The sequence below is a fragment of the Chiloscyllium plagiosum genome, unplaced genomic scaffold (assembly GCF_037043375.1).
Source record: "Chiloscyllium plagiosum isolate Xiang-an unplaced genomic scaffold, Cpla_swu_hap1 HiC_scaffold_32, whole genome shotgun sequence".
NCBI lineage: Eukaryota > Metazoa > Chordata > Chondrichthyes > Orectolobiformes > Hemiscylliidae > Chiloscyllium > Chiloscyllium plagiosum.
This window is the reverse complement of record NW_028270170.1, coordinates 40,327,448-40,355,441: the sequence shown is the minus strand read 5'-3', so window position 1 is coordinate 40,355,441 and position 27,994 is coordinate 40,327,448. Positions and strand designations below refer to the sequence as shown.

The 27,994-nt window shown below is 43.4% G+C and overlaps 1 long non-coding RNA gene across 2 annotated transcripts in view; it reads left to right on the top strand.

Annotated features, from left to right (window-relative positions):
* LOC148141813 (uncharacterized) overlaps positions 1–27,994 on the top strand; it is a 59,784-nt gene that overhangs the window by 9,399 nt on the left and 22,391 nt on the right. The window contains exon 2 of one of the 2 annotated variants that reach the window (XR_015752450.1): positions 24,676–24,852. The exons of the other annotated variant lie outside the window; for it this stretch is intronic. This is a non-coding gene — a long non-coding RNA (uncharacterized LOC148141813). The remainder of the gene's footprint in view (positions 1–24,675; positions 24,853–27,994) is intronic. 2 annotated transcript variants of the gene reach the window in all.

Genomic DNA, 27,994 nt, shown 5'->3' with positions numbered 1-27,994 from the left:
CCTATTGTGCTTTTCTAGCTTCACATTGATCGTGACTAACAAGCCAATAAATCAAAATTAGCAAATTACCCTAACAAGAACACTGACAGGAGAAAACATCTTTCTTTTTTATTAAAAAACGTCTTATTTTAACAATTGAACCAAAATTGACATAAATTAAATACAAACTGCAGTCAATATAAACTGTAAATAACTCATTAAATAGCAGAGACAATAGATTTAGATCTCACAAAGTTGCAGGTTAGCACTGATGGTACTGATTTCAGCCACAAAGCCCTTCAAAGCTCCTTTTCCCTGTGGAAATACCGATTGATCCTCATCTGACTGCTGCTACCAACCAACCCACATTCCATGGCCTTCAGCCTTCAGCAAAATGGGTGCACTGCCGCAGAACTCTCCCAGCTCTTGATCGTGTGGCATCCCAAAGTGTTGCCTGATTACCACCCTCAACAGCTGTGTTGGCTCAGCACAAGCCAGAAAAGAGTCACGTCTGTATCTACTAACCATTAACTTTATTAGTTTAGTTAAAATAGACGTACAACTCACACCATTTGGCTAAGAAAGGAAGGCATGCAATTCATACGAGACTAAAATCTATGTGCACACCCACGAGGATTCTCTGACGTTCCTTGAACAGTGACAGAAAATCAAGGCAAATTCTGAGAATAGGAGTTCCTGCTGGCCAGGTGATTCCCCCAGGTTTTCAGTGTAATCTCCACATTTTCAAGCATCAGGTTGCCATCTTTGACAAAGTTTGATCTCTGGAGTTTTCACTGCTGGCATGTCCAAAATTCTGCATTTCTATCCTTTTTCCTTGTCTTCCTGAACTGCAGTGTGTTTTCCTCACTGGTTCTGGCCCATCTGGCGAGCCTGTGTCTTTCCACTATAGGCCGACTCCAATGACACCATTAGGATTACCTTATTGCTCTTCCACTAAATGAGGATTTACACCTTAGGTCCTTCCTCTGAGCTGACCCTGGTTTGAAATGGTTCCAATGGCTAGAGTTCAGAAAACTTCAGTTCACAAGCTGCTGTTTTTACATGTGAGCAAACCCCGTCCAACACCAGAATAACCTTCATCTGAATCCTCAGTGACAGCCCTGTGCATGTTTTGGCTGCTGCTGAATGAGCAGTTTGTTTATGAATGCACAAACAAGAAACAAAAGTAGGCTACTCAGCCCTTTGAGCCTGCTATCCCATTCAATACGATTACAGCTGGCCTGACTTTGGCTTCAACTCTTCCTTCCTGCATACCCATACCCTTGGGAATCCTACTTGTGCCTGAAAATAAATGAAAGATTCTGCATCCACTGCCTTTTGAGGAAGGGAATTCCAAAGGCACAAAACCTGCTGAGAGAAAAAAATATTTTCTCATCTTTGTCTTAAGTGTGCCTGCATTGCAGCACTGGGCCTGAGCTCAAATCACTTGGTGTCTTTTATCTGGTTCAGTTTCAGTATTAGTTTTCCTAGAAACCTGAAATCTCTCAAACAGAGTCTGACCTGGATAATATGTACCACTGAAATGTAGCCACTGCTGTCATGGGCAGTCAGAGAGTCATGGAGATGAAATGTGTGGAAGCAGGCTCTTTGGTCCAACTTGTCCACACCGACCAGATATCCTAAATCAATTTAGTCATGTTTGCCCATATCTGCCCATATGTCTCTAAGCCTTTCCTATTCATATACCCATCCAGATGCCTTTTAAATGCTATAATTGTACCAGCCTCCACCAATTCCTCTGGCAGCTCATTCCATACACGCACCACCCTCTGTGTGAAAACGTTGCCTCTTAGGCCCCTTTTAAATCTTTCCCCTCTCACCTTAAACCTATTCTTTACCTTGTCTATTCACCCTACTCATGCCCCTCATAATTTTATAAACCTCTATAAGGTCACCCCTCAGCCTCCGATACTCCAGGGAAAACAGACCCAGCCCATTCAGCCTCTTCCTATAGTTCAAACTCTCCAAACCTGGCAACATCCTTGTAAATCTTGTAAATCATGTTAGGCTGAATATAATGCTATACTGAGAAAGCAATGCATTGTTGGAGGTGTCATTCTTCAGGTGAGATGCTAAATCAAAGACTGTGACTCTAACCCCTTATCTTATTGCTACCATCCCAGTGGATGTAAAGGATTGTACCATACTGTTTGACAGAAGAGGATAGCAGTTCTCCCTGGTGTTGTGATTGACACTTACATTGAACCAACATTTAAAAACAGATTATTGGCCATGGTTACATTGTTGGTTGCTGGAGCTTGCTGTGTACAGATGATTAGGCTTCCCTTTCATTACAGCAGTGGCTGCATGTCAGTAGTGCTAGAGCACTTTGGGACATTCTGGAATCTGATTATATTTGAGCTAACATGCAAACTTGGATATGCCCTTGAGTACGCTTTATCTGTTGCAGTAAATAAAGTACAGGTGCCAGGAGCTGAACTCACTTGATGCTACATCATAAGACAGGCACATAATATGATCAGCAAACTGACACAAGAACCTGAGAGTTCTCAGGAATGGTGGCAGGTTTAAGCTGGGTCACTGCTCTTGTCAGGGCACTGCAGATTGGTAGATTTATTTCTTGTAGGTCTTACTTATTCATCCCCTCCATCAGCAGCTCACACTGGCAGCAGTGTGTAACATCTACAAGATGTATTACAGCAAATCATGAAAGCTCTTCTGACAGCACCTTCCAAGCCCATAAATACCACCAGCTCGAAGGACAAGGGCAACAGATACAAGGGAACACAAATCCCTGCAGATTCACCTCCAAGACGCACAACATCCTGACCTGGGAATATATCGGTGTTCCTACAATGTTGTTGGGTCAATATCCTCCCTCTATAACAGAATTTCTGGTGCCTCTACAGCACATAGAGTCATAGAGTCACAGAGATGTAAAGTGGGGAAACAGACACTTTGGTCCAACCTGTCCATGCCAATCAGATATCCTATCTTAATCTAGTCCCATTTGCCAGCACTTGGCCCATATCCCTCTAAACCCTTCCTATTCACGTACCCATCCAGATGCCTTTTGTTGTAATTGTACTGTCCTCCTCCAATTCCTCTAGCAGACCATTTCACACATGCACCACTCTCTGCATGAAAACATTGCCCCTTAGCTCCCTTTTAAATTTTTCCCCTCTCACCCTAAACCAATGCCTTCTCGTTTTGCCTTTGCTGTTTTTGAATTCATGTGTCGCTGGACATCGGAGTGTATCTGGGAAAATTAACAAACAGTGAATCTCACAACTAATCTTGGAGGAACGGGTTTGGGCGAAGTTCACAGCACAGAATCAGATAAGTTAATTGTTGTTTTAAGTCTGTCCAAGAGAAAGGCTGCAGTAGTGAGTATAGTGGATTCTTTCTTGATTATATGTTTTTGGAGATACGTCTCTTGATTAAACTTAAAAGATAAGCCATAGCTATTAATTTAACCTGGTGCAGTGTTTTGTAGAGGAATAAGACGGTGTTATTTTCTGGGTCTGTAGATTGTGAAGGAGCAAAAGTGGCCTTTGCAGTATATGTACTTCTTGTCAGATGTGGGAGTTTAAAGAGAGAGTTTAAGGGTTACTGCGGATTATATCTGCCATAAATGCTGTTGGATGCGAATCTTATCAGATCGAGTGGATTGGTTGGAGAGATCAATAGAAGCAATGAGGAATTTGCAACTGCAACAGTATGTGATGGATGGCAGTTATAGGAAGGGGGGAAAGTCTCAGTTGTATAGATGGGTTAACTCCAGGAAGGGTAAGAGAGGTAGGCAGCTAGTGCAGATATTCCCATTTCAAACAGGTATGCTGTTTTGGAAAATGTAGGGGTTGATGGATTCTCAGGGGACAGTAGCACAAACAGCCAAGTTTCTGGTATTGAGACTGGCTCGAATGGCTCGAATGCAATGAGGGGTACATCAGCTTCCAAGAGATCAATTGTGTTAGGGGATTCTCTAGTCCGAGCTACAGACAGATGTTTCTGTGGCCATCAGAGAAAAAGCAGAATGGTGTGTTGTTTCCCTGGTGCCAGGATCAAGGATGTCTCAGAGAGGGTGCAGAATGTTCTCACAGGGGAGAGGGGCCAGCAAGAGGTCATTGTCCACATTGGAACCAAGGATATAGGAAGGAAAAAGGTTGAGATTCTGAAGGGAGATTACAGAGAGTTAGGCAGGAATTTAAAAAGGAGGTCCTCAAGGATTACTCCCAGTGCTACGAGCTAGGGAGGGCAGGAATAGGAGGATAGAGCATATGAATGCATGGCTGAGGAGCTGGTGTAGGGGAGAACGATTCACATTTTTGGATCATTGGAATCTCTTTTGGGGTAGAAGTGACCTGTACAAGAAGGACGGATTGCGCCTAAATTGGAAGGGGACTAATATACTGGCAGGGAAATTTGCTAGAACTGCTTAGGAGGATTTAAACTAGTAAGGTGGGGGGGTGGGACCCAGGGAGATATTGAGGAAAGAGATCAATCTGAGACGGGTACAGCTGAGAACAGAAGTGAAACAAACAGCCAGGGCAGGCAGGGACAAGGTAGGACGAATAAATTAAACTGCATTTATTTCAATGCAAGAGGCCTAACAGGGAAGGCAGATGAACTCAGGGCATGGTTAGGAACATGGGATTGGGATATCATAGCAATTACAGAAACATGGCTCAGGGATGGGCAGGACTGGCAGCTTAATGTTCCAGGATACAAATGTTACAGGAAGGATAGAAAGGGAGGGAAGAGAGGAGGGAGAGTGGCATTTTTGATAAGAGATAGCATTACAGCTGTGCTGAAGGAGGATATTCCCGGAAATACATCCAGGGAAGCTATTTGGGTGGAACTGAGAAATAAGAAAGGGATGATCACCTTATTGAGATTGTATTATAGACCCTCCAATAGTCAGAGGGAAATTGAGAAACAAACTTGTAAGGAGATCTCAGCTATCTGTAAGAATAATAGGGTAGTTATGTTAGGGGATTTTATCTTTCCAAACATCGACCGGGACTGCCATAGTGTTAAAGGTTTAGATGGAGAGGAATATCTTAAGCGTGTACAAGACAATTTTTTGATTCAGTATGTGGATGTACCTACTAAAGAAGGTGCAAAACTTGACCTACTCTTGGGAAATAAGGCAGGGCAGGTGACTGAGGTGTCAGTGGGGGAGCACTTTGGGGCCAGCGACCATAATTCTATTTGTTTTAAAATAGTGATGGAAAAGGATAGACCAGATCTAAAAGTTGAAGTTCTAAATTGGAGAAAAGCCAATTTTGACGGTATTAGGCAAGGACTTTTGAAAGCTGATTGGAGGCAGATATTTGCAGGTAAAGGGATGGCTGGAAAATGGGAAGCCTTCAGAAATGAGATAACAAGAATGCAGAGAAAGTATATTCCTGTCAGGGTGAAAAGGAAAGATAGGGAATGCTGGATGACTAAAGAAATTGAGTGTTTGGTTAAGAAAAAGAAGGAAGAATATGTCAGGTACAGACAGGATAGTTTGAGTGAATCCTTAGAAGAGTATAAAGGAAGTAGGAGTACACTTAAGATGGAAATCAGGAGGGCAAAAAGGGGACATGAGATAGCGTTGGCAAATAGAATTAAGGAGAATCCAAAGGATTTTTAAAAATACATTAAGGTCAAAAGGATGACTAGGGAGAGAATAGGGCCCCTCAAAGATCAGCAAGGCGGCCTTTGTGTGGAGCCACAGAAAATGGGTGAGATACTAAATGAATATTTTGCATTAGTATTTCCTGTGGCAAAGGATAGGGAAGATATAGACTCTAGGGAAATAGATGGTGACATCTTGAAAAATGTCCAGATTACAGAGTAGGAAGTGCTGGGTGTCTTGAAACGGTTAAAGGTGGATAAATCCCCAGGACCTGATCAGGTGTACCCAAGAACTCTGTGGGAAGCTAGAGAAGTGATTGCTGGGCCTCTTGCTGAGATATTTGTATCATTGATAGTCACAGGTGTGGTGCCAGAAGACTGGAGGTTGGCAAATGTGGTGCCACTGTTTAAGAAGGGCGGTAAAGACAAGCCTGGGAACTATAGATGAGTGAGCTTGACCTCAGTGGTGGGCAAGTTGTTGGAGGGAATCCTGAGGGACAGGATGTACATGTATTTGGAAAGGCAAGGACTGATTAGGGATAGTCAACATGGCTTTGTGTGTGGGAAATCATGTCTCACAAACTTGATTGAGTTTTTTGATGAAGTAACAAAGAAGATTGATGAGGGCAGAGCAGTAGATGTGATCTATATGGACTTCAGTAAGGCGTTCGACAAGGTCCCCCATGGAAGACTGATTAGCAAGGTTAGATCTCATGGAATACAGGGAGAACTAGCCATTTGGATACAGAACTGGCTCAAAGGTAGAAGGTGGTGGTGGAGGGTTGTTTTTCAGACTGGAGTCCTGTGACCAGTGGAGTGCCACAAGGATCGGTGCTTAGTCCTCTACCTTTTGTCATTTACATAAATGATTAGGATGCGAGCATAAAAGGTGCAGTTAGTAAGTTTGCAGATGACACCAAAATTGGAGGTGTAGTGGACAGCGAAGAGGGTTACCTCAGATTACAACAGGATCTGGACCAGATGAGCCAATGGGCTGAGAAGTGGCAGATGGTGTGTTGCTGAACAAAGAGACCTTGGAGTGCACGTTTATAGCACCTTGAATGTGGAGTTGCAGGTAGATAGGATAGTGAAGAAGGCGTTTGGTATGCTTTCCTTTATTGGTCAGAGTATTGAGTACAGGAGTTGGGAGGTCATGTTGCGGCTTTACAGGACATTGGTTAGGCCTCTGTTGGAATATTGCGTGCAATTCTGGTCTCCTTCCTATCCGAAAGATGTTGTGAAACTTGAAAGGGTTCAGAAAAGATTTACAAGGATGTTGCCAGGGTTGGAGGATTTGAGCTATAGGGAGAGGCTGAACAGGCTGGGGCTGTTATCCCCGCAGCATCGGAGGCTGAGGGGTGACCTTATAGTGGTTTACAAAATTATGAGGGGCATGGGTAGGATAAATAGACAAAGTCTTTTCCCTGGTGTTGGGGAGTCCAGAACTAGAGGGCATAGGTTTAGGGTGAGAGGGGAAAGAGATAAAAGAGACCTAAGGGTAAACTTTTTCACGCAGAGGGTGGTATGTGTATGGAATGAGCTGCCAGAGGAAGTGGTGGAGGCTGGTACAATTGCAACATTTACGAGGCATTTGGATGGGTATATGAATAGGAAGGGTTTGGAGGAATATGGGCCGGGTGCTGGCAGGTGGGACTAGTTTGGGTTGGGATATCTGGTCGGCATGGACGGGTTGGACCAAAGGATCTGTTTCCATGCTGTACATCTCTTTGACTCTATGACTCTAGTTCTGGACTCCTCCACTGCAGTGAAAAGACCTTGGCTATTTACCCTATCATGCCCCTTATGATTTTGTAAGCCTCTCTAAGGTCACCCCTCAGCCTCCGATGCTCCAGAGAAAACAGCCAGAGTCTATTCAGCATCTCCCTGTGGCTCAAATCCTCCAACCCTGGCAATATCCATGTAAAACCTTTCCGAACTCTTCCAAGTTTCAAAACACCCTTCCAGTAGGAGGAAGACCAGATTGGCACACACTATTCCAAAAGTCGCCTAACCAATGTCCTCTATAGCTGTAACATGATTTCACAACTCGTATACTCACTGCTATGATACATAAAGGAAAGCATACCAAACACCTTCTTCACAATCCTATCTACCTGCAACTCTACTTTCAAAGAACTATGAACCTGTACTCCAAGGTCTCTTTGTTCAGCTACACTCACCATTAAATGTCTAAGTCCTGCTCTGATTTGCTTTTCCAAAATGCAGCACCTCATATTTATCTAAATTAAACTGCCACTCCTCAGCCCATTGGCCCATCTGATCAAGATCCTGTTGTACTCAGAGGAACCAACTTTTGGTGTCATCTGCAAACTCCATATTGTAGTTCAAGATGGCTGCTCACCACCATCTTCTCAAGAGAAATTAATGGTGGGAAGCCAAGTGCTGGCTTCGTCAGTGATGCTCATATCTGATGAAAGTATATAAAAAAAGCTCTGTCACTTCTAGGGGATGGGCTCACAAGAACTACAAAGTCCATTTAGAAGTCAAGGGGAATTTTCAGGGTGGCATGGTGGCTCAGTGGTTAGCACTACTGCCTGACAGCGTGAGGGACCTGGGTTCTATTCCATCCTCTGGTGACCGTCTGTTTGGTGTTTGCATGTTCTCCCCAAGTCTGTGTGGGTTTCCTCTCAATGCTCTGCTTTCCTCTCACAGTCCAAAGATGTGCAGATCTCAGATGGATTGACCATGCAAAATTGCTCATGGTGTGCAGGCTAGATGGGTTAGCCACAGGAAATGCAGAGTTACAGTGATAGGGTGGATGGATGGGATGCTCTTCAGAGGGTTGGTGCAGACTTGATGTGCTGAATGGTCTCTTTCCACATTGTAGGGATTGTATGATTCTTGAATTAATATAAAGATTGCCTCCAACCCTTCCAAGTCCCCGTGTTTGCTGAAACATTTCTGCAGTAACACTAAGATTGAAAACCTTTACATTCTTACAGTGTTGAGTTTTAGTTCCCTAATATTTAGATGTTCAATGCCAAAGCCATAAAGTTTATTCTACAGCTTACAACTGAAACAAATATGAGAAACGAGGTAATAAGTGAATTGTTCAGTTTATGTTATTGGAAGGGTTAACAAGCAGATGATATAGATATGGAGACAATGCAAATAAACACCACTTGACTGAATGAGATTCTGATCTAACAATGAGTACAGTTTATACCACTATTGAGGGCTTGTCTATCAAAGACTTTACTGTTGACTGAGCTATTAGTGTGTGACCTGAACATAATCTCCCAACATTTATTGAGTTTTATAAACTATGGGATTACACATGATTGTCTTTGGCAAATACATTGGCATCGCCACCATTATTTCTCCATTTGTTTTGTTCAACTATTTGAGATTAAGCCAGAGCACATCTTAACATGACGTAAATTGTCCTTGCTTTGTGTTGGACAGTTTGTCCCAATAGCAAAACGAAGGTCATAGATCAGCTCTGTTTATGGGTTAAGTATCTTTGAAGTAATGGGGAGTAATTTTAAGATTGTGAGATTTTGTAAAGTAACTGATAGCTCAACTGCAGTCAGTTTTATTTCTCTCCCAATGTTCCACTGACTTCAATAGAAACAAAGGTGAGAACGTAGACCATAAAACAGGATCAAGGCCTTCTGCTCACAGTGCTGTGCTGAACATGATGACAAATTAAACTAATCCATTCTCCCTGTCCTTGGTCCATATCCCTCCATTCCTTGCTTATTCATGTGCTTATCTAAAAATCCCCTAAACCACCCGCCCCCTCCCCATCACATCTGCTTCCACCACCATGCCTGGAGCGCTTTCCAGACTCCTAACACTCTCTGTTGAAAAAACCATCTCTCACATCTCCTTTAAACTTTCTCCCCCTCTCACCTTAAATGCATGCCCTCTAGTTTTAGACATTTGAACTCTAGGAGAAAGATTCTGACTGTCAACCTATCTATGCCTTTCATCATCTTATAGATTTCTGTCAGATCTCCTCTCAAAAATCCAGAGAAAACAATTGGAGTTTGTCTAGCCTCTCCTTAATTAGTGAGAGAGTAAAACAAACTGATATCCTTCGATTGCTCACTGAGTGCTGAGGTCTCCACAGACGCTCCCCAACTGATGAAATAGTCTGGGGTGGGGAGCCTTCCCAAATTCCTGACTTCTACCTGACAACAAATGAAAGCTGGAAGTCGTGTTACTTACTTTAAGGTCCTATATTGGAAAGCTGCTGGCCAAAATGTGGTCTCAGTAGCACCAGATTGGAACAATGGGCACTGCCAGGACAATGGGCTCAACATGCTGAGGAGCCCAGGTAAATCTAATCTCAGGGATCTCAGGGAACATGAGGGATTTAGGAGACCAGGGATGGTAGGGTTAAAGTGGGGAAGACTTTGGTGTTGTGTCTCTATGATCCCACTTCCCCAACACCAATTAAAGTTGCAAGGCTTCCTGTATGGTTTGGCTTTCCCTGTTATGGTAAAGTATTGGTGCGGTTCAAAGAGACCATTAAGTGGCCATTAACCAGTTAAAAGCCTCAATGACTTCAAGAGCTTGACACCTCTCCAACCTTGTAACCTTTCAGAGAAGTCAAAGGTAGGAGAACACGCAATGGGTAAGAGAACCACTGGATTTTACATTCCTCTCTTTCCCTCATAGGGGCTCAGTAGTTAGCACTGCTGTCTCACCGGGCAAACAGTCTTTGCGGAAAGCGGATAGAGGTGGGGAGGGAAATATATCCTGGTGGTGGTGTCCATTTGAAGGTGGCGGAAATGTTGGCAGATGATGTGGTTTATGCGGAGGTCAGAGGGGTGGAAGGTGAGGACCAGGGGGCAGGCGTTCTGTCCTTGTTGCGGTTGGAGGGGTGAGGTTCAAGAGCAGAGGTGCGGGATGTGGATGAGGTGCGCTGGAGGGCATCTCCAGCCACTTGGGAGGGGAAATTGCGGTCTCTAAAGAAGGAGGCCATCTGGGATGTTCTGTGGTGGTACTGGTCCTCCTGGGAGCAGATATGGCGTAGGTGGAGGAATTGGGAATATGGGATAGCATTTTTGAAGGAGATAGGGTGGGAGGAGGTGTAATCCAGTAAAGCTGTGGGAATCGGTGAGTTTGTAAAAAATGTCAGTGTTGAGTTGGTCATTGTTGATGGAGATGGAGAGGTCCAGGAAGGGGAGGGAGGTGGTCAAGGTGAATTTAAGGTCAGAGTGGAATGTGTTGGTGAAGTTGATGAACTGTTCAACCTCCTCATGGAAGCACGAGGTGGCGCCGCTACGATCATCAATGCAGTGGAGCAAAAGGTGGGGAATGGTGATGGTGTAACTCCAGAAGATGAACTGTTCCATGTAGCTGACAAAAAGACAGGCATAGCCGTGGCCCATATGCGTCCCCATGGCTGCCCCTTTCATCTGGAGGAAGTGGGAGGATTCGAAGGAGAAATTGTTGAGGATGAGGACCAGTCCAGCCAGATGAATGAAAGCATCAGTGGAAGGTGGGGACGTTGGGAGAAGAAGAAATGGAGGGCTGGTCATGGCGGATGGAGGTTGAGAGGGACTGGATGCCCATGGTGAATATGAGGTGTTGGGAGCCGGGGAAATGGCCAGTGTCCCGATTGTATGTGGGGAGATTAATTTGCTGGTGTAGCGGCAGGCTGAGTTGATGGGTTGGCCAGGTTAGTCAGGCTTGTGGATCTTGGATAGGATGTAGGGCAGTGCGGGTTTCCCGAACTATGAGGTTGGAAGCTGAGGGTGGGAGATCTCCTGAGGTGATAAGGTTATGTATGGTCTGAGAGATGATGGTTTGGTGACGGGGCGTGAGCTCATGGCCGAGGGGATGGTAGGAGGTGTCTTCGAGTTGGCACCTGGCCTCAGTGTGCCAAACTACCACTGCAGCCCCCTTGTCCGCTCGTTTGATGGTAAGGTTGGGGTTGGAGCAGAGGGAGTGGAGGGCTGCGCGTTGTGAGGGTGAGAGGTTGGATTGGGGGACGGGTGTGGACAGGTTGAGGTGGTCGATGTCTAGGCGGCAGTTGGAAATAAAGAGGTCAGGCGGGTAACAGACCAGTACGGGGTGTCCAGGTGGATGGGGTGTGTTGGAGGCGGGTGAAGGGGTCCTCGGAGGGTGGGCGGGGGTCTTGATGAAAAAGGAAAGCTTGGAGGCAGTGGAAGACGTGTTCAACGTCATAATGCGTATTGAATTCATTGATGCATGGACGGAAGGGGATGAAGGTAAGGCCTTTGCTGAAAACTGATCATTCGTCCTCAGTGAGGGGGAAGTCTGGGGTGATGGTGAAAACTCCAGAGCAAGGACCAGGTATAGGGCTGGAACTGGGAGTGGGGGCGGAGACTGTAACTGGAGTGGGCGCGGTAGTAGGGGGACTGGGGGTGAAGTCATTTACAGAAGTGATGCTCACCTCGGGGTTCTGGGGAGTGGGGATGGTGACAGTGGAATCTGTGGGGAGCGTATTGGCAGTGTGTAGTTGTGTGGTGTCAGTGGAGACGGAAGTGGTAGCGATGACGGCAGCTACGGGGCAGAAATCGTGGAACATGTGATGTCAATGATGACGCAGCGAGCGGAAGTGACGAAACGCGCGAAGTGGGTGAAATTGTAGTGAGCGGAATTGGCTGTGGCAACGGCCGTGAAAGGGGCCGTTGATGTCAGAGAGGGCGGAGGTGGCAGCGGGGGGGGGGGGGGGGGGGGGGGTGCAAAAGTGTGTTTTTGGTTGGGCCCCAGCTCTGCCTGTCTCTTCGTCGGCTACGTAGAACAGTAGCCTTATCGCAGTGCGCTTCAGAGAACATCTCTGTGACACCCACACCAATCAATCCTACCACCCCATGGCGGAACATTTCAACTCCTCCTCCCACTCTGCCGAGGACATGCAGGTCCTGGGCCTCCTCCATCGTTACTTCCTCACGACCCGACGCCTGGAGGAAGAACGCCTCATCTGCCGCCTCGGGACCCTTCAACCCCAGAGCATCAATGTGGATTCACCAGTTTCCTCATTTCCCCTCCCCCCACCTTACCTTAGTTGCAACCTTCCAGCTCCGCACCATCCTCGTGACCTGTCCCAATTATCTGCCTCCACCCTCCTCTCTGACTTATCACCTTTACCCCCATCTCCATCTACCTATTGCACTCCCAGCTACCTTCTCCCCAGCTCCACACCCCTCCCAGTTATCTCTCCACCCCGTAGGCTCCCAGCCTCATTCCTGATAAAGGGCTTTAGCTCAAAACATCGATTTTCTTGCTCCTCGGATGCTTCCTGATCTGTTGTGCTTTTCCAGCACCACTCTGTACTAAAGAGGTGATCTGGTCATTGTCACTCTGGTGTTTGTGGGAGCTGGCTGCTTCATATCCATTATACAACAACATTAACTATACCTCAAGAGTAATCCATTGGCTGCAGAGTGCTTTGGAATATACTGCCATAGTGAAAGGTGCAATATAAATTCAAGGCTTTTCTTCACTGACCGGAGTAATTTGCACCAACATTTAGCAGTCTTTCTCTCTCCCTTGACATGTAAGCGGATTTCTTGCTTGTGTACTGTAGAAATTATAACGCACATTACATTGACAATGTATTTCATCAGTCTCAGAGGTGGTTAATGATAATCGTAATCTTTTTTACTTGATTCATTATTTTTTAAGAAAGAGATATTTTAGTGCAATGTGGAATTAATCTCTCGGGTTGGCTGATTTCAGGGTCATTTACAAGAGAATATCTTCACATCCCTCAGGCATTTTGAAGAGGTGGGTGAGTCATGTTCTAAACACTGCTCTTCCAGGGATGGCTCCTTATTTCAGACTCGTCACTTCCAGATACTTCTTACAAGAAAGGAATTTTTCCACCTTCGGCCAATGCCTCATCCGACCCATGTTTACGTGATGCAGAGGGATCTTTCTAATGTATTATAAACCTTTCTTAGATCGGGATGTTCATTGTAAATAATTGGGAGGATTTTCCTGTAACCCCGCAGGAGAAATATATGATAACCCTTGGTGACGGGCTCTTCAAAGAGTATTTCTCAATCCACGCCTTGCTATGACGCATATATTCAGCTATTTTACAGAGCACAGTCAGAATCTAATGGGAACCATTCACTCCACAGTGACAATTGATTCTCTAAAGAATGGGACTACTTTAACGACACTAGATTTTTACATTTCTATCGAAGTAATGAAGGTTTTTCTCCTGCCTGGGTCCATGAATTTATTCATTACTTCATTCAAGGGGTACAATTAGATTCCATTTTATTAGTTGTCTCACAGTGTGGAGAAATGAAATGACTTCTGAGTAACCAAGAGAAATAATTGAGTTAGGCAGGTTTGTAGTGAGAGACCGTAGAGGTCTTGGGTGTCACTGGGTGATACAATTGGGAAGAGACCAGATGAAAAAGGCTAAGAGGTTCATAATTATCATTGAGGCTATTTAAAGAGCAAGGCTGAAGATTCAGAATCAGAGTAAGGTCGATGTCATTGGAAAAGAGGATAACGCACAGTGTAAAATGGGTTAACGATGAGCACACAGCTCTGTCCGTCCCAGTATTTTTACCCACAAACACTCTACAGTACGGCAGGAGTGCTAAGTCAAAAATTGTGGCACTGGAAAAGGACAGCAAGCCAGGCAGCAACTGAGGGGCAGGAGAGTCGTCGCTTCAGGCATAAGCCCTTCATCAGGAATATTAGAGGGTCAGTACTGAGGGAGTGCTGTACTGTCGAAGGGTCATTACTGAGGGGCACTGCATTGTCAGAGAATCAGTGCTGAGGGAGTGCTGCATTATCAGAGGGTTAAGACTGAGGAGTGCCGCACTGTCAGAGGGTCAGTTCTGAGGAAGTCTTGCACTGTTGGAGGGCCAGTTCTCAGAAAGTCCTGCGCTTTTGAAGGGTTAGTGCTGAGGGAGTGCTGCATTGTTGACGTGTCAGCGCTGAGGAATTGCCACACTGTTGGGTTGGCCGTACTGGGAGAGCGCTGCACTGTCGATAGCACATTTCTGAGATAATGCTGGACTGTGAATGGAAAAAACTGATGGAGTGCTGCAGTGTCAGCAGACTGCTTCACTGCTGAAGCAATATCTTTTGGTTGAAGCGTTAAACTATGATTTTGCTTGCACTTTCTGGTGGATCTAAAATATCCTGTGAAGCTACTGGAAAGCGAGGAGGCTAATATCCCAGTGTCCCACCTAGCAGTTATGTCTCCAACAACACTAAAAACAGAAGCTTTTACTCCTCCCTGTGCTAAGTACAATTTTGACAATACAATTTTCAATAAATAACGACAATTGAAGAGTAATGATTGGCTGTAAATCTTGGCAGGCCCAATGATGGTGAAAGGCTTTTCTTATTGAGACATCATAAAGTAATTGTGTAAATTGACCAGTTAAATGTTGTATGTATCCCTGAGGGTATCAATCAAATGTATAAAATAAAACTTTTTCCAGAGCTTTCTGACACCAGTATTGGCTCCAAATGTATATTCTGGACTCGCTCTGCCAGGAGCCAGGAGAGCTATTTCTCAAAGACACCCCATATTCATCTGCCTCCATATTCTTTACCCGATCAAGGTGGGCTCCCAATCCTGCTAGTCCAATCATAGTACTGACCATTTCAGAGGCTTGGTTGGTAGCACTCTACAAGGAAGGATGGGCACCTTTGGACAAGTAGGAGACCAACGATATGCCTCAAAATGGAGACACCCTCAGAATGATCAATAGAAATAAATATTGGGAAGGAGGAAATATCTGATCAACGGGGAAACAGTATCTGTGTTTGGCATCTTTTGATGCTCACAGTCCCCTCTTTGTGATTTGGTGAGTCCAATGGCTCCCAGACTGTCTCAGGAAAAGTGGGCCCCTAAGCCACTGGCAAGCTCCCAATAGACCACCTTCATGCTGATAAACCTAAAATTCATGTAACACCAGGAAATAGTTCAGCAGGTTTATTTGAAAGTATAAGCTTTTGGAGAACTATTCCTTTGTCAAGTAGCTAGTGAGGCAGATACGTAACACACAGAATTTATATGTAAAGGATCAAAATGTCATGCAACTAATGTAATATATTAGACTAACCTAGACGGCTATTAAGTCTTTAATCACTTGGAACAGAGATGCAGGTTTTAACAGATTACTGTGTAAATCCTAGAATTTCTTTCAAGTAATTGCCCTGAGATAACTTAACGTTTTATCAGTGTATTCTGGAGTAGGGTGGTGCTGGAAAAGCACAGCCGTTCAGGCAGCATCCGAGGAGCAGGGAAATCGACGTTTCGGGCAAAAGCCCTTCATCAGGAATACAGGCAGAGTGCCTGAAGGGTGGAGAGATAAATGAGAGGAGGGTTGGGTGTGGGGAGAAAATAGCATAGAGTACAATAGGTGAGTGGGGGTGGGGATGGAGGTGATAGGTCAGGGAGGAGGGTGGAGAGGATAGGTGGAAAAGAAGATAGGCCGATAGGACAGGTCATGGGGACGATGCTGAGCTAGAAGTTTGGAACTGGGGTGAGGTGGGGGAAGGGGAAATGAGGAAACTGGTGAAGTCCAATTGATGCCCTGGGATTGAAGAGTTCTGAGGCGGAAGATGAGGCGTTCTTCCTCCAGGTGTCGGGTCCTGAGGGAGCGGTGGTGAAGGAGGCCCAGGACTTCGGTGTCCTGGCTGAGTGGGAGGGGGAGTTGAAATGTTTCAACTGTTATAGACCCATTTCATATTCAAACAGTTGATACTGTGACCACAGGGGAGCCAGATCTTAATATTGGTAGTTGTGACTTCACAATAGTTTCAATGGCAAGCGAAAATTGTAATGCACTGTTTAAAGGTGACTGCATTCTCCTGGGCTCCAAACCAATATTCTCTGTAAATCATGTTGAATGATAATTCCTCACTGCTTGTGTGAGTTTGCCTTCACAATATGTTTCAATTTGTAGCTGAACCACTCAGTTTACTGCAGAATTATTAATAGTGTAGGCTGTTTCAAAGATTCGAATAAAGATGATAATTGTAAACGTTTTTTAACACATATAGAGTCATAGGGCCATACACGATGGGAACAGACCCTTCATTCCAACCAGTCTATGCCCACCATAATCCCAAACTAAACTAGTCCCACCTTTCTACGCTTGGCCCAAACCTCTCCAAACATTTCTCATTCATGTACTAATTCAAATGTCTTTTAAGCTTTGTTGCTGTACCCACATCCACTACTGCCTCTGGAAGTTCATTCCACACTCAAGCAACTCTCTGTGTAAAACATTTGCTCATCATATCTTTTTAAAATCTTTCTCCTCTCAGCTTAAGAATATGCCCCCTCGTTTTGAAATCCCCACACTAGGGGGAAAGAAAACCACCTGCCTTTCACCTTATTGCTACCCCTCATGACTGTATAAACCTCTGTAAGGTTGCTCCTTAATCTCCTATGTCCAATGAAAAAAGTCCCAGTCTATCCAGCCTCTCCTTAAAACTCAAACCCTCCTTTACCGGCATCATCCTGATAAATCTCTTGGTGTGGACAATTTGAGCTGACACATTACAAACAAGAATATCTCATTCAACATTAAATAGAATTAAATGATGCAGAGTGAAATATTGTTTATGAAACTCTATATTGTTTGTCCATTGACAATGATCCATTTCTGACCAACAAAATACAATGTCACATTTTGAAACAAATTCGAAAGTAAGGAAAGCAGAGAAAAGGTTAACTTAAAAGAAGGAAGTCATTGAAAGATGATCTCATTATCTGAGTAAAGTGAGGAGTTGTGAAGCAAGTCCTGAATTTCACGAGAAGAATTCCTGCTATATTACAGAGGCACCTGGTGATAAAATAAACTGATTTAATAGTTTAAGATCTGTGTTTTGATTCCCACTCAAAACAACCTTGCTGTTAGATTGAAAAGTCTGTTTGCTTAACAAATGTAGTGTGAAAGACTTAATAAAACCACTTCAACAGTGAACAAAAGTAATTGTTTTAATCACCGCTGACTAATTGAGAGTTTGAACATGAGGCAGCGGCAGACACAGAACTACAGTATGGTAGCGTTTACTGTTAACCAAGGGATACATTGTAGATTTGCTTTCGGAAAAGAATTAGCACAGACATGATGGGATGAATGGCCTTCTGCAGGTTTTCACATTGTAAAGGAAAGAAAGGAAGATTGGAGACTGGAAGGAGGAAGCGTAACTTGAAGATCTGAACACAGGGAGAAGCTTAGAAGGAGATAAGTCCTTTGCAATTGAAGCTGACCCCAACAAATGTAGGAATTCTGGCCAGTTACTGGGTACAAGAGCAATGATGACCTGCACACTATTAAAGGAGACTCTGTATTACATAGCACATTGAACATAGAACAGCCCTGTGAAACCCAGCTGAAGCCCACTTAACCTTCACAATTCCATTCTTGTCCATATGCCTATCCAATAACCATTTAAATGCCCATAAAGTTGGCAAGTCTACTGTTGCAGGCAGTACGTTCCACACCCCTCCTACTCTCTGAGTAAAGAAACTACCTCTGCCACCTGTCCTACATCTATCACCCCTCAATTTAAAGCTATGCCCCCTCTTGCTAGTTATTGCCATTGAAAGGGGAGGCTTCAGAATCTCTGCTGGTAGACGTGCTGCTTTAGCAATTGAAAGTAAGAAGGATGGAAGGAATGACTCATGTCAGAAGAAGTGGGCAGGAGCTTCTCTCCAGCTACACCTGGCTCATCCTCACTGGATGTCACTCATTTTGAAGTTTCCCCTTCCTGCAGCTCCCCTTCCCTCTGCAATGTTGTGAAGAACAAAGGAAGACACATTCCTGGAGACTTAGCCAACATTAACGGGTGCTTCCAGAAACAACGATAGTTCTCTCTCCTGATAGGATTTTAGGACAGTTCAGGAGAAACACAGTTATTTGAGCAGAAAGCTAGTTTGAGGAAGTTCCAAACCTAGAGAGTTCAGTTAGAAATCTTCAGGTTAGGAAAACTGAGGCTTTCAGAGTTATGGAAGAGTTCAGGTTGGCATTTGCAAAATACTCATGGAATTCTTTCCACAATCCACAGCAATGAAACATTCAGGAGTCAGTGAAGTAGAATCTTTGTTTGGATTTGGAATTTTTAAATTGATGGTATAAGTTAAAAACTTTATTTTGCTGCCTGCTTTAAGATTCTTCTAAACTGTTGTCTCTACTCAGGTAGCTTCTTTTGTTTCTTTCTTTTGTGCGATAAAACTCTGGTCTGTTGTTAAAGAAACTCGGCAGCTTCACGAAACTGCATTTCACTAACTGACTGTGATATTAACAATAAAAAAATGTCATTCCAGATTTCATTCTGGGATCTGACTGGCCATCAGGCAGAGTTGTATTATCAGAATCTTGTATCATCAGAAATAATTGGAGAAGAAAACTGGTTTCATGCATCCCACTGTAAAAATAACAAACAGTTGATCTTTCACGATCACAAGGAGCTCAGCAGATTTGCTTAGAGCCCACAATGTGCAAAGTGAATGCAGTTCCAGAACCCAGGTCATCTGAAGACACACCACACTTTCTGAGTGGTGGAATAATCTTACAAGTTGGAATAATCCAAGCACATCTTTGCATCAACTATTTTCATTTCAGGGCAATGTTTTGACTTCTGGACATTCTCCTTCAGCAATCAGTCTCCTGCATTGCTGACTGACCCAGTGCCATTTATCACAGTTAGCCCAGTGTCTTCTTTGATTGATTAGCCAAGTCTTATGATTGGATTGCTGATTGGCTCAGGGTCCTTGACCATGATTGTCCCAAAGTCCTCCCCCAATGATTTTCCCAGCCTCTGCTTGTCTTTAGAATAACTATTTAGACCAATTCAAGCTTACAGTTCAGTCTGGGCCAGAGACAAAAGTGTGTGGGGAAGAAATGAAAGGATCAAACATTTCTGACAGATGGTCCTTAAGGGGTCAGCTTGTTGTGGCTGGAATGTGAGTTTTATACTTCACTAGGATAGCATTCGGGTGGAACCATCCTGGTGACAAAGTGCTTCTTAAACCATTTGACAAATGCTTCAAGACTATTCAGGCTGACAGAGGATGTGGAATGTTGTATAATTAACTCCACAGTTACAGATGTTAGGACCATGAGAAAAGCCACTTTTGGTAGTGACTGGTGTCTTCAGAAGTGGGCTTGAGTATCAAGAAAGATCAAGTCTTGTTAGTGGAGAAGTCAAACATTGCTAACAGGAGATGAGAAGCTAACGTTTTTCATCCTGCTTTCGTCAGGAGTGATTCTATTCTGATGACTAAAGGCTTCGATTCAATGCTCCTCTTTAGTAATGATCAAAAAAGATGCCATTAAGGCTGCCTGAAGGATGAAAGAGCCTCAGGATTTTTTTTGTGCAAAGCTCACCATCAGGATATAGATAGGAAGCCTGATTTTTCCCCAGAGCATATCTTTGTCTGTCACAGACTGCAGTTTCTTCCTCTCTGAACAGCAGCCGTCTCCTCTGAACACATCACTGTGTGTTTTACAAATGTATGAACATGCAGGTCAGGAGCAGGAATAGGACCTCGAACCTGCTTCGCCATTTAATAAAAACAAGCTGATCTGATTCCACCATCTTCCTGCCGACCCAATACTCCACTCCACTCTCTATGTTGAATAAGAATCCATCTAGCTTTGCCTCAAAATTAGTCAAAGACTCTGTTTTCATTTCTCTTTGGAGGAAGAGAGTTCCATAAACCTTGGACATTGGTTAGGCCACTTTTGAAATACTGCATTCAGTTTTGGTATCCCAGCTGTAGGAAGGATGTTGTGTAATTTGAAAGGGTTCAGAAAAAATTTACAACGGTGTTGCCAGGGTTTCAGGGTTTGAACTATAGGGACAGGCTGAATAGGCTGGGACTGTTCTCCCTGGAGCATCAGAGGGTGAGGGGTGACCTCATAGAGGTTTATAAAATCATGAGGGGCATCAATAGGGTGAAAATTCAAAGTCTCTTCTTCAGGGTAGCTAAGTCCAAAACTAGAGGGTGTAGGTTTATGATGAGACGGGCAAGATTTAAAAGGGATCTAAGGGGCAACGTTTTCATGCTGAGGGTGATGTGTGCATGAAATGAGCTGCCAGAGGAAATGGTGGAGGCTGGTACAAAGGCATTTGGATGGGTATATGAATAAGGAAGGGTTTACAGGGATATGGGCCAAATGCTAACAACTGAGAGCAGATTAATGTAAGCTATCTGGTCAGCATCAATGAGTTGCACTGAATAATCTGTTTCCATGCTGTATATCTCTATGACTTAATGACTCACTTTGAGAAAATAATGTTCTATATCTCAGTCTTAAATGGATGATCTCTCATTGTAAAACAGTGATCCCTAGTTTTAGATCCTCTCACAAAAGGCACCATCCTTTCCATATCATTCCTGTCAAGACCCCTCAGCATCTGGGATTTTTCTATCTCGTTAACACTTACTATTCTAAGCTGCCATGCACAAAAGCCTCCCCTGACTTTCTAAACCTTCCCTTTGCTTGTTCCAGGCACTCGTCTAGAAAACTTTCCTTTAGTTACGCCCAGACAGTGCAGTCCAGATCCAAACCACCTGCTGTGTGAGAACATTTTTCTCACGGCACATTTGCTATTTTTGTGCAAATCAGTTTAAATCTTTGTCCTCTTGTTCTGAATTATTTTACAAGTGAAGTAAGTTTCTCCTTATCAACATTGGCCCGGTCTCTTATTATTTTGAAAATATCTATCAGATGTCCTTTGAGCCATCATCTCTACAACGACAATAGTCCCAACCTCCACATCTATCCTCATAAGTGATGTTTCTCATGCTGGAATCATATTCTACACGTTTTCCAATGCTGTCTTCATCATCTTTTCTATAGTGCAGTGCTCAGAAATATACACAATACTCCAGCTGAGGCCTAGCAAATATGTTATAGAAGCTTAGCATCACCTCTTTGCTCTTGTACTCTTGGGTAATACCACAATTACATAAGGCCATAAGGTGGGGAGCAGAAGTAGGCCATTCAGTCCATTAGATCTGCTCCAGGGAGATCATGGCTGATCTAATCATCCCCAACTCCACTTCCTCCTATAATGCTTGATTCCCTTACTGATCTGTCTTTCTTAGCTTTGAATTTACTTAGTGATCCAATATCAACAACACTGTGATAAAAAATTCCATAAATTCACAACTCTCTGAGAGAAGAAACTCTTCCTCATCTCTGCCTTTAATGTGAGACCCCTTATTCTGAGATTGTGAAGGAATGTAAGAGACTCTAGGATAAGGAGCCAGCTGCCCTTATGAGTGTGTGTGTAGACACCCAGAGTCCAAACTTATTTCAAAGAAATATCTAACAATGTAATTATCACTATTAGCCTAAATCATAGAATAAAAACTAGTTAAAAAAAACAAGAACTGCAGATGCTGGAAATCAGAACCAAAACAGAAATTGCTGGAAATCCTCAGCAGGTCTGGCAGCATCTGAGGTGAGAAAACAGAATTAACTTCAAAAGACCCTTCAGAAGGGTCACTGAAAATGAACATTAATTTTGCTTTCTCTCCACATATGCAGCCAGACTTGCTGATGTTTTTCCAGCAATTTCTGTTTTTGAATAAAATATAGTGGCAGCTAGGGGAAAGTTCCTGACCCGTGATCTGAAGTAGGATTACAGGCCACAAAACATAACAGCAAAGCAGGGAGATTCTGAAGGCCTGGATGTAGGTTTGCTCACTGAGCTGGAAGGCTCATTTCCAGACGCTTCATCACCCTACTGGGTAACATCTTCAGTGGGCCCCCGGGCGAACCACTGCTGCTGATTCCTGCTTTCTATTTATATGTTTGGGTTTCTTTGGGTTGGTGATGTCATTTCCTGTTCTTTTTCTCAGGAGGTGGTAGGTGGGGTCTAACTCAATGTGTTTGTTGATAGAGTTACGGTTGGAATGCCATGCTTCTAGGAAATCTCGTGCGTGTCTCTGTTTGGCTTGTCCTAGGATGGATGTATTGTCCCAGTCGAAGTGGTGTCCTTCCTTATCTGTATGTCCTTCCTTATCTCTCACTAGTATCCTTATATACAGATGGCATTCCAACCGTAACTCTATCAACAAACACATCAAGTTAGACCCCATCTACCACCCCCTGAGAAAAAGAACAGGAAATGATGTCACCACCGGAAATGATGTCACCACAGAAAATGACATCACCAACCCAAAGAAACCCAAACATATAAATAGAAAGCAGGAATCAGCAGCAGTTCTTCACCCGGAGACCCACTGAAGATGTTACCCAGTAGGGTGACGAAACGTCTGGAAATGAACCTTCCAGCTCAGCGAGCAAACCTACATCCAGAACCTCAACCTGAGCTACAAATCTTCTCAAAACTCACTAAGACTCTGAAGATCTTTTAACACAAAGTAGCAGAATGGATGGAATCTGAAGGATAGGAATGTTAATACCATTGGAAAATCTCTGGGGAGGGAAAACACTAGAAGTGAAACACTTTGACTAAAAGAAAGAAAAAACACAAATATTCTCCCAGGACACATGGCATAGTGATTGGGATGGGAGCTGGATCAGAAAAACTGCCATTGCCACAGGGTTTTGGAAAAAGCAGAATGAGACCAGACGAGCGGGTTCTGGAAGTGGCAATGACACAGAACAACATCAGGCTTTGCAAATAAAGATTTGATTTGCGTTATACATGCACCCAGGTACAATGAAAAGTTTTGTTTTGCTTGCAGCATAGACAGATCATGCCATACAAAGTGCATTAGGCTAATAGAACAGAGAGAGGAACACAATATTTTCGCTGCAGAGAAGATGCAGAGAGAGGTGAGATCAACATTTGAATTTAATATTTGAGAGGTCCATTCAGAAGTCTAATAGAACATGGTTAGTAACATTGACAGTACTTAGAATTGAGGTTTAAAAGAACAGAATGATTGTAAAAAATGTAAGAATCAGCTCAGCTGTGGAGAGATTGCAGAGTTACCGTGCATCAGCGCCATCTTGAATCTTGTTGTTGAAAAGAGCATTAATATCAAGTCAGCATGTTCCTCTATGCTGTATGTACAATAGTAGATATAAGACAAAGCGTGGAAGAAAATATAACAGAATGTGAGGCATAATCAAAGTACTCAATGCACACTTTTAGCCCCAAAAGGAATCTAATTAGGAAAAGGGCAAAAATCAAATCAATGATCTCAGTGATGGGAAAAATCAATCAAGATTTTTCTCTTAAGCTTTATACCAATTGGCAGGATATTGTGGGCACAGAACTTGAAAGGACAAATAAAATTAGAAATTCCATCCCAATAGTTATAGGGATGAAAAGCTGTCAGATTTCCTTCAATCTAAGGAGAAGCTAATGCTGGAGCAGACAACCCAGCATGCTACTCAGGCAGAGAGCAGATTCCAAGTTGGCCTATGTTCTATAGAAACACTGGGGTTCCTTCTGACATGTTTGGATGGGTAGGCCTCAAAATGGTGCTGTCACCTTCTCAAAAGCCTGCCAAAATGTCAAAAGAAATATTGTGGAAAATGTTGATTTATTTCAAGCATTGTGAAAATATTTAGATAGGTTTTTGAAAAGGTAATGTGGGCATTGAGTTTTTTTTAACAAGGCTTCTCAGGGACTTCTTTGACTACTGATAATTGCTTGTTTTGTCATAGACCCCTGTTGGGGTTGTTTTGATAGTGACTGGCTTGGAGAGGTTTTTGTTCTATCTGTTTTAGTTCGAGGAGGGCCTGCTAAGGACAAGCTACCCAGCTGATCTTTCTCATTTCAAAAAGCAAACACTCCTGTTTCATTCAAGGTGAAACCTATTTGTCCTTCTGAAAGACTGATTATAGGGACATTTCAAGACTATATTTCCTGAGCAAGTTCTGATGGCAAGATTTTAGAGAGAACTGTGAGGGGTTAGTAATTATGGAAACATGCCGCACATCATTCTGTGTCCTTTAAGAGCCAAACAGTTTTTAATCATGAGGACAACCTTCACACAGAAATTTTTTACAGATTTATTTCCTGATGTGTTTGTTTGTGGGATATTTAGGAGGATATATTATATGTCTACATTTTTATTATGACTGATCTGGTAATTTTCAAATCAACTTTCCTACCTTACCCATATAACACTTGATTCCCATATTGATCTGACTTTCTCAGCCTTGAATATACTTCATGAACCAGCCTCAACAGCCATCAGTGGTAAAGAATTCCACAAATTCATAACCTCTGAGAGAAGAAATCTTCCTCATCTCTGCCTTAAATGTAAGATGTCTTATTCTGAGATTATGAAGGAGTAACTTACTCTGAGAGAGGGAGCCAACTGCTTCCATGAATGTAAGTCTCGATTTTCAGAGTTCAGATTACTTAGAAGTTTATATGTCTATATTCTATCTATATTATTGACTGTATATGTGAACCACTGAATAGAATCTATTTTCATAATAAACCATAATTAAGTTTCTTGAGTAACCAGGTAAATAGACAATATTGTTTAAAACCACAAATGGATCAGGTAATTAATTGGTCATTGGAAGAGGTATTGTTATTTTAACTTGTGGTCCATGGAATAATGGGGCCAGAGCGGAGGTGCGTTCCTTCAGTCTGGGAGGTAACACCATAAGGAACAGTGTGCCACATAGCAGAGATGTATTTATAAAGATGAAGTAGGAGAACATGAGAGAGAAAGGAATTTTGGATGTAAGTTTGCTCGCTGAGCTGAAAGGTTCATTTCCAGACATTACCAGGTAACATCTTCAGTGGACCTCATGCGAAGCAATGCTGAAAATTCCTGCTTTCTTTTTATATGTTTGGGTTTCTTTCTAGATGTTACCTAGTAAGGTAATGAAATGTCTGGAAATGAACCTTTCAGCTCAGGGAGCAAACCTACATCCAAAACCTCAACCTGAGCTACAAATCTTCTCAAAATTCGCTAAGAGAAAGAAATATTTGCATGTTTGTTGATGGGGCTAGATGAAGGTGGAGGCTTATTTCAGTGTTGGAAATGCTTTTTGTAATGCCTGCATCACAAACCTGAATTGTATTAATAGTCAAAAAAGCTTTGAGTGGAACTCAACAAGATGGCCTTTGATTTATCAGATTATATTAACCCCTGAAACATGGTGCAAACTCTAACAGCATTTTACCAGGTGAAACATGAAGCTAAGTATCCGTCTGCTCTCTCAGGTTGATGTAAAAATACCTTGGCCATTGATTTCAAGAAGATTACTGGGCTATCTCTAATGTTCCGGCTATTATTAATTCTCTTGTCAACCTCGCAAAAACCCAGATGAACTGAATATTATAACTTTACTGTTTTTGAGAACTTGCTGTAATCAAACAGGCAGACACATTTCAATTTGATTTGATTTGATTTGATTTATTGATGTCCTAAGTATGGCGAAAGATTTTGTTTTGCGAGCAATACAGGCAGATCATAGGGTGCTTAGAGCAAGGCATACGATGTTACAGCTGCATAAAGCAAGATCAACATTATTTGATGGTTAGAGATTTCATTCATCAGTCTGATAATGGCAGGGAAGAAGCTGTTCTTGAACCTGCTGGTGCATGTGTTCAAGCTTCTATATCTTCTGCCTGATGGAAGGGTTGGAGGAGAGCATTGCAAGGGTGGGATGGGTCTTTGATGGTGTTGGTAGTCTTTCCATATCAATGAGAATTGTAAATGGAGTCCATGGACAGCTTCATGATGGCCTGGGCTATGCATACAACTTTCTGTAGTTTTCTTACAATCCTGGGCAGAACAATTGCTGCACCAGGCTGTTATCCACCCAGATAGAATGCTTTCTATGATACATCTATAAAAGTTGGAGAGGGTCCTTATGGAGATGCTGAATTTCCTAAGCCTCCTGAGGAAAAAGAGGCGTTGTTGTGCCTTTTTGACTGTCACATCTATGTGGGAGACCCAGGACAGATTTTTAGTTGTTGTCACTCCTAGGAACTTGATGCTCTTGACCCTCAGCTCCTTTGATGTGAATAGGGACACGCCCTCCTTTGTTCCTTCCTGAAATCAACGATCAGTTCTTTTATTAAGCCAATGTTGAGAGAGAGGTTGTCATCATTGCACCAACAACATCTCAAAAATATGTTATTGAACGTAAAGGCCTGAAGTGTCTGGTGATTGTGAAAGATACTAAATAAAGTCTTTCTCTTACAGAGTTACAAGCCAAATACCAAGATATTTTCAGCCACTTCTTTCTCTTTCTTCTTATGGAATTGCTTGTTCCCTCATTGTGACATCTTATCACTCTCATTCTCTCCTTCTGATATGTTCTACTATGTCTATGTTCCCATTCTCACTCATGTTCACATGGTTGGCTAGTTGTAGCTTTGTGAATTGGACCGGATCATATTTCCTTTTTAATTACAATGTGTGTCATGGAATCATAGAATCCCTACAGCATGGAAATAGGCAATTCAGACCTATAAGTCCACACCGATCCTCTGAAGAGTAACCCATCCAGCCCCACTCCCCTACTACGCTACATGTAACCCTAACTAATGCACCTAACCCCCAAACCCTTCAACACTATAGGCAATTTTAGCATGGCCAATTCACCTAATCTGCACATCTTTGGACTGTGGGAGGAAACTGGAGCACCTGGAGGAAACCCACACAAACACGGGGAGAATGTGCAAACTCCACACAGACAGTCGCCCGAGGCTGTAATTGAAACCGGGCCCTTACTGCTGTGAGTAATTAGACAATTGCACTACCTGGTCCTCCATGACTACTTGGTCAGGTCCACGCCCCCCAACAACTCTCCCTCCTCTCCCAGCACCTTCTCCTGCCACCGCAGGAATTGCAAAACCTGCGCCCACACCTCCACCCTTACCTCTGTCCAAAGGTGCCTTCCACATCTATCCAAGTTTCACCTGCACTTCCACACATGTCATTTATTATGTCCATCACTACTGATGCGGTCTCCTCTACATTGGGGAGACAGGATGCCTTCTCGCATAGTGCTTCAGAGAACATCGCCAGGGCACCTGCACCAATCAACCCCACCGTCTTGTGGCAGAACATTTCAACTCCCCCTCCCACTCTGCCGAGGACATAGAACATAGAACATAGAACATAGAACAATACAGCACAGAACAGGCCCTTCGGCCCACGATGTTGTGCTGAACATTTGTCCTAGCTTAAGCACCCATCCATGTACCTATCCAATTGCCGCTTAAAGGTCACCAAAGATTCTGACTCTACCACTCCCACAGGCAGTGCATTCCATGCCCCCACCACTCTCTGGGTAAAGAACCCACCCCTGACATCTCCCCTATACCTTCCACCCTTCACCTTAAATTTATGTCCTCTTGTAACACTCTGTTGCACCCGGGGAAAAATTTCTGACTGTCTACTCTATCTATTCCTCTGATCATCTTATAAACCTCTATCAAGTCACCCCTCATCCTTCGCCGTTCCAACGAGAAAAGGCCTAGCACTCTCAACCTATCCTCGTAC